We start from the raw sequence: 11,590 nt of genomic DNA, 5'->3' as shown, positions 1-11,590 counted from the left end.
TTAACAAATGGGGTTGTAAGGTAGAGTCAAAAACAAGGATCAGTGATCCTCAAATACTATTATGTAATTAATATTTGTAAAAAAAAATCAAGTATTCTACATTTACTAAAAATATTTTGAAAATACATATAAAATCTACAGAAAACTGAGATGAGATTAAAACATTCTATAAGCAATGCAGGGAAAGATAAGTGAAAATCTGGATACAGTAATTAAATACCAATATAGCTCAAGATCAACACAAATGTTCCATTTCTGGGACTGGTAGGGCAGGTGAAGGCCACATGCGTAATATTTCTGAATTTCAGGATGGCGTTTGACAGGGTTTCATGATATTTTATGATGTCCTTGCAGACGTGAAGAAGTAAGAGATATGTGCTGAAAATCACTCACTGTGGTGATGACCATAGCCTGAAAAACAGATTATGGATTGAGGGAGAACAGTTTAATGAGGTACATCATAGGGTAACATCCTTGGTTCTATACAATTGCTTATTACTACTTTGGTGAGGCCACTTGACTTATTTAATTATTTTTTCAAGAAATATATACTAAAAACCTACTACATGCCATGCATTGTGTTAGGTACTGGAGACAAACTGTTGAAAAAAAATATGTTCCTGAATTCAGGAATCTCATAGATTAGTGAGTAAAAGAAGTCAAGAATGTAGACTATTAGGGAGCCTGGGTATCTCAGTCGGTTAAGTGTTTGCCTTCGGCTCAGGTCATGATCTTAGGGTCTTGGGATCGGGCCCCCAATCAGGCTCCCTGCTCAGCAGAAAGTCTGCTTGTCCCTCTTTCTCTTTCCCCACTGCTTGTGCTCTCTCTCTCTCTCTCTCTCAAATAAATAAAAACTTTAAAAAAGAAAGAGAACATAGACCATCATAATATAGCTTGGTGAGTGCTAGGATTTAACCATAAACACTGAGTACTAAGGGAACTCAGAGGTGAACCATCTCACCCAGTAATAGGAGAAGTTCTAGAAAATGTGACATCTTGGTTGAGCCTTGAAGAATAAGTTAGCTGATGGAAAAAGAGGGAAAGTATTACAAAACAGTAAGTTCAATGACTCAAATTGAGATAAAGCATGGTCTGTTCCAAGAATTAAAATTCTGATTGTATATATGAAGGGTATATAACAGTGGGAGCAATGAGAAATGAGGCTGGAAGTGACATAAAAGAGCTTTGGAGGATCAGCAGTGATATTAGATAACATAATAAGAATCCAGGAAGATTCTGATAAGCCAAAATGATAGATGACATAAAACAAGATATTTAACAGGGATAAATGCAAATTTCAAAATCTAACTACTTGACATGGTGGAGATGTTTAAGAGCAGGTGAAAAAGACATAGGGATTTTACTGACTACAAGGTTAATTTGATTCAAGTGAGTAAAGGGGTAACCCATAAAACAAACCTTTTCAAAATCTAGGTCCTCAAAGGGAGAAGTCAGTGTCTGACTTTACGGTGTGGTGCTTGCCACACTACAATTTAAATTTTGTGTCATTGTATTTGCCTTCAGAGGTCAAAAGGGCTTTTGACAGGGAAGAAGGATCAGATTTGTTCTGTGAGGCTTCAGAGGACAGACCCGGCAGGGGAAGGTTAGAGGAAGTTCATGGTCACTCAAGAGAAGAATGAGTTTCTGCCTAAACCCTCCAAACCCGAATGGTCTGACTGTTGTGGTGGGGATTTACTGTGTTGAAACATGTTCAAGCAGAGGCTTGTCCATTATCATTTGGGTGGATGTCTCCAAAGACCGTCCATTGTTGACTAGGTGTGGTAGGAGGGAGAAGATAAAAAAGAATAAGAGATGTCCCTGCCTTCTAGGCACTCAGAATAATATCATGGTCTATATTCATAGGTGTGTAGAAATTAACAGGCTTACTCAAATTATACTTTCATTCCAAACTGTCCTATTTTTAAAGGTTATTTCTCCTAAATACTAGATTTTACAATTCATTGTATATTAAAAAAAAAACTGTATCTCCAAAATATTTTTATTCCAGTTTTTCAGATAAAAAAAAAAGCACTGATTTACAATCTAACATTAGCAAACCCATACTCTTACTCTAAACAGTGGAAAGCTGTTCTCTGTGCATGCCACCCTGGGAACCCATCTAGTAATCAAGGCTCCATGCTTCCAGTTGTACAATATAAACTTCTGTAGACAAACATTTTAAAATTTACTATCAAAAGTAGAAGAAGGGCACCTGGGTGGCTCAGATGGTTAAGCATCTGCCTTCGGCTCAGGTCATGATCTCAGGGTCCTGGGATCGAGTCCCACATCGGGCTCCCTGCTCGGCGGGGAGCCTGCTTCTCCCTCTGCCTCTCTCTCTCTCTCTCTGTCTGTCATGAATAAATAAATAAAATCTTTAAAAAAAAAAAGTAGAAGAACATTTTCTAGACCATGGGAGTTGCTTTTTTCATAGCACTAAACTGGAAAAGGCACTATAGGTCAAAGTCTTTTTACTCAGACGTTCACTGCTGCAAATGAACCACAGTAGTGGTGACCTACATTTTCTTACAGACAGATTTATCCTGAAAAGATCTAGAATGGCTTCTCTCTCTCTCTCTCTCTTTCTAAAATTTATTTATTTAGAGAAGGAGAGCGCACACATGTGCATGCACGTGCAGGGGGAGGGGCAGAGAGAGAGTCCCAAGGGGACTCAGTCTCACAACCCTGAGATCACGACCTGAGCCAAAACGAGTTAGATGCTTAACTGACTGCACCACCCAGACACCCCCAGAATGGCCTTTCTACTCAGCATACAATGTCTACTCTTCTGTCGTGAGAATCTCATCTTTGACACATACTTTCTCTAAGTTATGGATATTATTTGTGATACCCAATTGACTTTGATCACGAATTTAATAATTTAGCCTCTGTTGCAGGAAATATTCTCCAGTCAAAAATATAGTCCTAATGGAAACTGTAATAGATTAGTCAGCACAAAGCAATCTTGGCCTATTTCAGAATCTTTAGAGACTTTTAAGATTAGGGCATTTTGAACTTGCTGATTTTTGTGTGTGTTTTTTTTAAAACAATAATAAACTGATTTTTATACTGGATTCAGTAAAAACAATAATGTGCCAAACTTCTCATTTATATCAAGAAATTTTAAAAAATTGAGGAGGGAAGAAAGAAAGCACAACAATTTTTAATATTTCTCTTGAATGGGATGAGAATTCAAAACATACTTTCCCAAATAAATGCTATCTACTTTTCAGAAATACAACAAAAATAGGCACCAAGTACAATCAATGGGGCTTGGAAATTTTACTCTGACATGCTGACTGTATGAAATTGCCTTAATTCTATACAATATAAATCATTGAACAGTATTAAAATTAAGTGTAATTTGAAATTAATGATGTGAGGAATATATTTCAGTTATCATTTAATCAAACCACTTTCATAATTTAGCTCCTCACCTTGGCTTCCCAGAAACTAATGAAAGAAATAGCTTCCCAAATGGCAGGGGGAAATGGACTTTAGCATCTGATCTTGTATCACACATCACTTACTACCTCTATAACCTTGGACAAGTCACTTCACTTCGGTGGGCCTGGGCCCTCATCTGAAAATAGGCACGATAGCACCTACAGCATAGATTATGTTCATCTATATGGCAAATATTTATCAAGTTCTCACTAGGAGCTAGTCACATAGATACTAGAAATTCAATTAAGAACAAGATAGGCATGGTCCCCTATCCTTATGCAACTTATATTATAGTGAAACAGGAAACTAAGACAACAGACAAGTAAAACAGTTACATATCATGATTACCACTTCTAATATTCTGACTCTAATCCCACTTCTGATCACCAGTTAAGATTCTGCACCCAGGGTGCCTGGGTGGCTCAGATGGTTAAGCGTCTGCTTTCGGCTCAGGTCATGATCCCAGGGTCCTGGGATCGAGTCCCACATTGGGCTCCCGAGCTCCTTGGGAGCCTACTTCTCCCTCTGCCTCTCTCTCTCTCTCTCTCTCTCTGTCTCTCATGAATAAATAAATAAAATCTTTAAAAAAAAAAAAAAGATTCTGCACCCAATTCCAATAGATGGGGGGGCGGATTCCAACATCCGCTGGGCGTCCCATAATTCAACTCAATTCTGACATGATTTACCCAGAGAAAGCGTCAGATTCCATAGGATAAAGGTTCCAACAAGACTTCAGTCCTACAAGACTCACCACCCCCCATCTAACACCAATCACAAGTCCAGGTTGTCCCTTGTGCTGTCACCGGCTATGGGGGTTCCAAAGACCCCCTCCTTAAGCTTGATTAACTTCCTAAAGTGGCTCACAGAACTCAAAGAAACTTTTCATTTACTAGATTATTGGTTTATTATAAATGAATATAACTCAGGAATAGCCAGTTAGAAGAAATGCATGGGGAAAGATATGGGGTAGTGGGCAGAGCTCCTGTGCTCACTCCAGGCATACAGCTCTTCCTAAATCTTCATGTGTTCACCAACCCAGGAACCCTCTAGGGTTTTTCTAGTAGCTTCATTTCATAGGCATGACTGACTAAATCACTGGCCATTACTGATTGATTGAACCTCTAGTCCTTCTCCCCTTCCAGGAGGTAAGGGAGTTAGGAAAAGAATTTCCACCCTCTAATTATATGGTTTGTTCTCCTGGCAATCAGCTTGCACTCATCCTTAGGTGGAGTCCAAAAGTCACCTCAATAACATAATAAGAGACACCTTTAGTGTTCTCATTATTTAGGAAATTCCAAGGGTTTTAGGAACTCAACAGGGTAGAGACTAAATATATATTTCTTGTTATAAATCACAATATCACATTCCTATACAGAATACACACAAGAGGTAGACACAGAGTAACAGGTTTCTATTTATATAGAGTGGTCCATGATACAGTAAAGATGACTACAAAATGGCGATCACGGATATAAAGCACTTGGCACATAAACGGCATTCAATAAATAGTAGGTTTTATTCTTATACTGCTTCAGCACAAGATATGAAGGAAATTCTGTAATACAAGTAAGTAGGATTTGAAATTTAAAAGAATAATAGGCTAGCAATCCTCAAAAATTCTCCTATAAGATACTTAGAAAAACTGGGTCAAATATCACAGTCATTGTTTCTAATGCATAACTGAGTCCATTAAAAAAAAAAGTAAGGTGGGCACCTGGCTGACTCAGTCAGCAGACCATAGAACTCTTGATCTTAGGACTGTGAGTTCAAGCTTCATGTTGCAGGGGAGGTGGGAGGGGAGGGAGGGAAACTAAGGGAAATTCCCAAGGACCAAGACTACAAAACAAGCTGTGACCTAGACTGACACCAAAAGCCTCAAGGTGATTGCTAGTTCCCATTACCTACAGGCCTGGGTTTTAATGGCTACCTGGGGATGGGAAACAAGGCCTTGGGCTTGCAAAAAGATAGGGCTTTAGAACTGAAGCCCCACATAAAGTATTCACTCTCAGTGAAAAAGAAGGCTGGCTGTCCACCAGCAAAGAGAAAACCCAAGGAGATTTGTCTGCCTTGGCATAGATTCAGGGTGTTCTTAAAAATAAAAATCTCCCCTGAAATTTATGACTACTGGTCTACGCTCGTGCATTTGGGATGAAGATTCAGTCTCTGGTTGGTTTGGGAAGCAACAAAACAATAAATTAACATGCAAAGTTCAGGCAAACATGACCTCACAATCCAAAATTACAAAACACACCAGAAAACAAACCACCATGAGCAAGAGTCAGCAAAAACAAGAAATTAGACCCTCCAAGACTACAGCAATTAGAAATATCAGTTTGAGAATAAAAAAATTAGAGTGCACAAGAGAAGCATATAGAGACCCAAAAGTAAAAATCTGGGAAAAAATTACACTGATGATGGAGAACACTCACACAAAAAATTAATTAAAAATAAAAATTAAACTGAAAAAATTATGGGGGAATGGGTGACTATAAAATATAATGGGATTGTCTGAAGGATGTCTGGAATTTAGGAAGATGTCCCAAACTGTCTCTATTACAATGAAATGCATACATCATATATTTTAGAAAGGTTTAGGACAGAAAATAAACTGTTGGATTAGTCTCTCCTTCAGAAGAATGAAGAATCCTGTACTTTTTATAATATAATAAGATGCCTGAGAAGATCTCGGGTTTTCATTAGAATTACCTTATTTGGAAATGAAACAGCTATTCGTTTTACAATTTTGATCAAGCATAACTTTTACAAAGAGCCTCTCTTAGCTTCACAAAATTAGTATCTAGTTGTTCACTATACATATATAAGCCAAGGGTGGGTGGGAGGGCATCCCAAGATTTTTTAAAATGCAGGTGTGTATAAATAAGGGCCACTGCCATTTCATTCCCCCTTAACAGCTGCTTAGGAAATAGTCTTGCGTATCTGCCTCGCAGTGGCCTAAGCAGGGGAATGTGACCAAATGAGAAAAGAAGCAGGGCTGACAGACGGGCGAGAATGGGGTCAGCACTCGCCCTGCCCGGTATGAAGAGCAGGACTTTTCTGCTCTGGTGGAAGCACAGAAAGTACCTGGGCTGGAGTCATCAGACCAGACAGCACCCAAGGGAGCCATCTCCAGTAGCAAAAGGAGGTCAAGGGGAAGAGGCTGATTTGAGACCAGAGATCCCACCAGGGAACTCAGCAGTGGGGAGTCCCACCAGAAAGCCAGCACTTACACTCTGCTAGGAGGGCATCATCTGCCATCAGCATCCCAGAAAATCAAGAAGGAGAAGATTGCAATCACTCAGAGAAGAGAAGTGTCCTTCCCCCGAGCCCTTTCCCCATGCTCTAGATAGAAGACAGCGGATAACAAGTGTGCCTGGCCCTGGGAGAGAGTTTTGAATCAGATCCGCAATCGAAGCCTATAACTTATGGAATAGACTGTTTTAATAACAGAAAGTGACTAGAAAGTTATGGGATCTGCCCCAGGTGTTGGTAGAAGGTTGGAAAGTGGGGTTTGGCATAGAATTATTAAAAGCAGAGATTTTATTCCACATCTCAATAATGCAATTGCAATTATGTGAAAAGCAGAGAAAACAGTACAGTACTGTTTTCAAGCCCCAGCTGGAATATCAGACTCACATTAGAAAAGCCTATTTTACTTAAGGATTGAAGTTTACCACCTAGCTAAAGAGATGGGGTACACAGGCACAAACTGCTAATGCAAACACTTCACCTAGCGACAAAAGATGAAGTGCTGAGTGGCACAGACTATGAGTTGAGAGAAGGAAAAGGGAGGTGTCAGGGATAACACAGGACCTAGGCTCTGCCTGGAGGGATGGATATAATTGGCGTGGATAAAGGGATGTGTGGAAGAGCTTGCAGTTGGAAAGCGTAGCGTGAACAAAGGTGCAGAGGTGAAAATCCAGGCATCATGGTCTACCGGGCTGCCAAAGGATTCATGTGAGGGAACGATGTGACATAAATGGGGAGAGAGAGTTCAAGCTGGATTTCAGAAGCTGTGACATATCAGCCAAAGGCATTTGCATTTGACTGGATAAATAACAAGAGACCATCAGCCGTCTTGTACAAAGGCTTTTGAGGTGATCGTCCACGGAAGACAGAGAAAGAAGCATTTGTTTTCCAAAAGGGCAGAGAGTCAGTCTTCAGAAGAACTGGCTGGCCAAAGTATTAAATTTAGAACTGCAAAATTACCCAGATAATCAAGTTTACATTAGTCTATTCATGAAGGAAAAACAGTTGCTTTCTTGCGTGATCCTTTATATTCAAATGGTCATGATGTATCTTGAGATACCAACCTAGACAATATCAGGTATAAAATGGTTTACAGGAAATAGTCAAGGTTTTTGTGTGTGGGGATCAAGCCCAGTCAGGGTGACCTTGTTATTTTGGGTTTATGTCAGAGTTACGGTTCTTATCTGACTGTCCCATATGAAGTGCTTAATCATCCTGGAAGCAGGGCCAAGTGTCCCTTTCTTCTTCTACATGATCAAAGTGGAACTTGGTGCCACTGGGTTGTTGCGATGAGCAGAAGCCTATGTAGGTCTGAACTGCATGTGTTTTCCAGCTTCACCAACTAAGCAACTGAGGCAGAGGGGTCCACTGACCTGTTCAAGTCCATGGTATTCCTAAGCGCAGTAGGTCACTCTATGCAACTGATAGCACAGCTTTCAGACTCACTTGTCCAGAACCTTCTGATTAGCCTGCTGAACCATTTTGCTTCTCCTTCAATAACTATCAGCGAATTAATTCAAGTGTGAGTGTATTTTGAGCTCCTACCAACAAGACAAATGATACAAGCCTCGCGAGCAGCACCCATAATTCAATTATTCTTAATTAGGCAGTGCTGATCTAAGGAAGAATCACCCCACAAGATCCTTGATGCCTCCCTGGATATACCAACGTTATTGTCAGAGCATCTGCCTCTTTCATTGCTAATTCCAAAACATTATTTACCTCTCACTTTATTACATCGTGGGGTTTTCCCGCTTGAGCCTGGAACGTGCAATAGTTCTGTTATTACCTTTTTAGACTGGTCACGGAAGGAGCCATGTGAAGTTACAAATACGCCTCAGTTGTAACACACTGATGCGGACATGCAGCCGCTCCCATTATTACTGCTCCTTCTGCTTCCCTGACAATGGAAGGAAATACTTTCTAAAATCCTGACTGTGTTTGTTTGGTCTTTACACCCCGATGGCCTTTCTGTGACTCAGAATCGCTACGGTAAGCATAAACATGTATGCTACTTCTCCATAACATGACCGCTGAAACAGAATTATTTCCATGAATGTTATTCAAACATGCAAAATGCAGACCTCAGGTCTTCGTTGGTGACACAGAATGTTGACTGGGACTTTTTCTGTTATCCTGATCCTGCTGTCGATTTCGTCACTGTTTGTACCGGTCTAACGGACAGGTGGCTGTCTGCCCAAATACACACACAGCTCCTACTTTGCAGTCAGAGTTGTGTTTGTGAGTACAGGTATAAACCTGCACTGGGCAGTGAGAGTTGGTGGAGGAGGGAGGAAGAGAAGAGAGAAGGACAAATTGTGGGTATTTTGAACTTGGGAGTAAAGAGGTTCTCAAAAATGTTCCAAATAAAATTATATTTTTCTTGGGTTCTTTTCCTCATGTAAAGCAAGTTTCTTCTATCCTTCGAAATTACAGAAAACATGGTTCCATCATAAGTAATAGCTGAACAGAATCGAAAACATGTCTAAGATGCTTTGCTCCTCAACTGACCTCTTAATAATTTTTTAAATCTAAGTTGTAGGGGCGCCTGGGTGGCTCAGTCGTTAAGCGTCTGCCTTCAGCTCGGGTCATGATCCCCGGGTCCTGGGATCGAGCCCCACATCGGGCTCCCTGCTCGGCGGGAAGCCTGCTTCTCCCTTTCCTCCCCTTGCTTGTGTTCCTGCTCTCGTTATCTCTCTCTGTCAAATAAATAAATAAAATCGTTAAAAAATAAATAAATCTAAGTTGTAAATTAATATAATATATCTGCAAATGAAAATGCAGATAATGCTTTGCTTTTAAAAGTAACTTTAGAAGTAAAAGTAACTTTTGAAAGCAAAGCTTGGCCTTGGCATTTTTGTCCTTTTCCACTGATGGCAATTTTCACCCAAGCTGGTTTTATGGCGTTTTGTTGAGAAGCATCATGCCGCCTGATGAGGTGGTGACACTGAGACAGGAGAAACCGTCTACTCAAACTCAACTTCAGAAGCTGAAGATGGGTTGATCCCTGTGGACTTTGTTTAAATTTATGTCAAAATACCCATAACATAAAATTTATCTTAACCAAGGGTACAGTTCAGGAGTGTTTACTTCCTTCACACTATTGTGCAACCGATCTCCAGAATTCTTTTCATGTTGAGACCCTGAAACTCTGCACCCCTCAGACAACAAATCCCCTTCTTTCCCCTCCTCCACCCCCCGCATCTCTAGTTCTGTGCCTTCCTCCTCCATCCTAGCTCTGTGCTCCCACCCGCTTCAAGCCACAGGCAGGCCACCTTCTAGCCCAGTGTTTACAAATAACACTGCATAAGGAAGTATTAGGAGAAATAAGAGGTGGGGAGAGGCTTCTGTGACTCTACAGTAAACCCCCTTATCCAAGGTCTCCCGCCCTGCTGTTTCAGTCACCCGGGGTCAGCCCGGGCCTGGAGATGATGCTTCTGCTGACATGTGGTCAGAAGTGACTAGCAGCCTAACGCTACATCATCCGGCCGACGTCCTTCACCTCACTTCATCTCATCATGTGGGCATTTTATCAGCTCACATCATCACAAGAAGGGTGGCTACAGAGACATTTTGCAAAACTACATTCACAGACCTTTACTACAATATATTGTTATAATTGTTCTATTTTATTATCGTTGTGGCTAATCTCCTACTGTGCCTAATTTAAGAATTAAACTTGATCAATAATCCTTGAAACTATTAAAATACAATTTTTATTATTACGAGAGAGCTTTTTATCTTTAGCAAAAAAAAAAAGGAAAGAAGGAAGGAGGGAAGGAAAAAGAAAGAAGGAAGGGGAATCAGTTTTATGATGACATGAATACAAAAGTATAGATTTAGGCTAAATATCATAGTAACAGCAAAAAAAGTCAAGATCAAGAAAAAGAGAAGCTGGGTACCTGGGTGGCTCAGTTGGTTAAGCATCTGCCTTCGGCCCAGGTCATGATCCCAGGGTCCTGAGATCGAGCCCCGCATCTGGCTCCCTGCTCGGCGGGAAGCCTGCTTCTCCCTCTCCCACTCCCCCTGCTTGTGTTCCCTCTCTCGCTGTGTCTCTCTCTGTCAAATAAATAAATAAAATCTTGAAAAAGAGAAGCTGAGGAAATGTCCCCAATTAAAGGAGACTGAAGAGCCTAATGCAATGTATGAGCATTGATTAGATCTTGAACCAGAAAAAAAAGAAAAAAGCTACAAAGGACATGATTGAAACAATTGATAAAATTTGGATCTGAGCTGTGTAGAAAATAATAGAATTGTGTCATCACTAAACTTCTTGATTTTGATTATTTTACCATGGTTATGTAAGAAAATATCCTTATGCCTAGCAAATACACACTGAAGTATTTAGAATAAAGGAGACACAATATATCCAACCTAGAAGAGAGAGATAGGGAGAGGGATAGGGAAAAGAGAGAAGGGGGAGAGAGAGAGAGAGAATGATAAAGGAAATGAGGCAAAATGCAGAATAAAGGATATATAGGGGTTCCTATTTCATAACTTTCCCAGTTTGAAATTATATTAGAATGAAAAATTACCTTAAATTCATGATAACAGATATAAACACATGTACTGGCTAGCTCAAGGCTTATCTTCTCAAAAACGCGTGTGTCTAATAACACCTTGTGGGGGCATCTCCCACCCGCCCTGCAGCCCTACTCCACACCAGCCCCCTCACCCAGGTTTGATCTCCGGGAGGCTAACCTCTAAGGACTCTACCAACAGGCTCCATGCCCCCTGGTCTTCAACTGGACTTGCCCAGTGGGAGATGCTCTCGGGGGTTCTAATAACCTCCACCTTCCTCCTCGGCCCCTGTAGGCTTAGAAGTGATCAGACCTCGCCACCGCTATACCTCCTGGAGTATTCCAGCACCCAGGTGTTGTTTTCCCTAAACCCTGATGAC

This window comes from Mirounga leonina, unplaced genomic scaffold (genome assembly GCF_011800145.1).
Source record: "Mirounga leonina isolate KUSES-001 unplaced genomic scaffold, KU_Mleo_1.0 Mir_126, whole genome shotgun sequence".
NCBI classification, from domain to species: Eukaryota; Metazoa; Chordata; class Mammalia; order Carnivora; family Phocidae; genus Mirounga; species Mirounga leonina.
The sequence above is the reverse complement of the archived record's forward strand: the minus strand, read 5'-3'. Positions refer to the sequence as shown.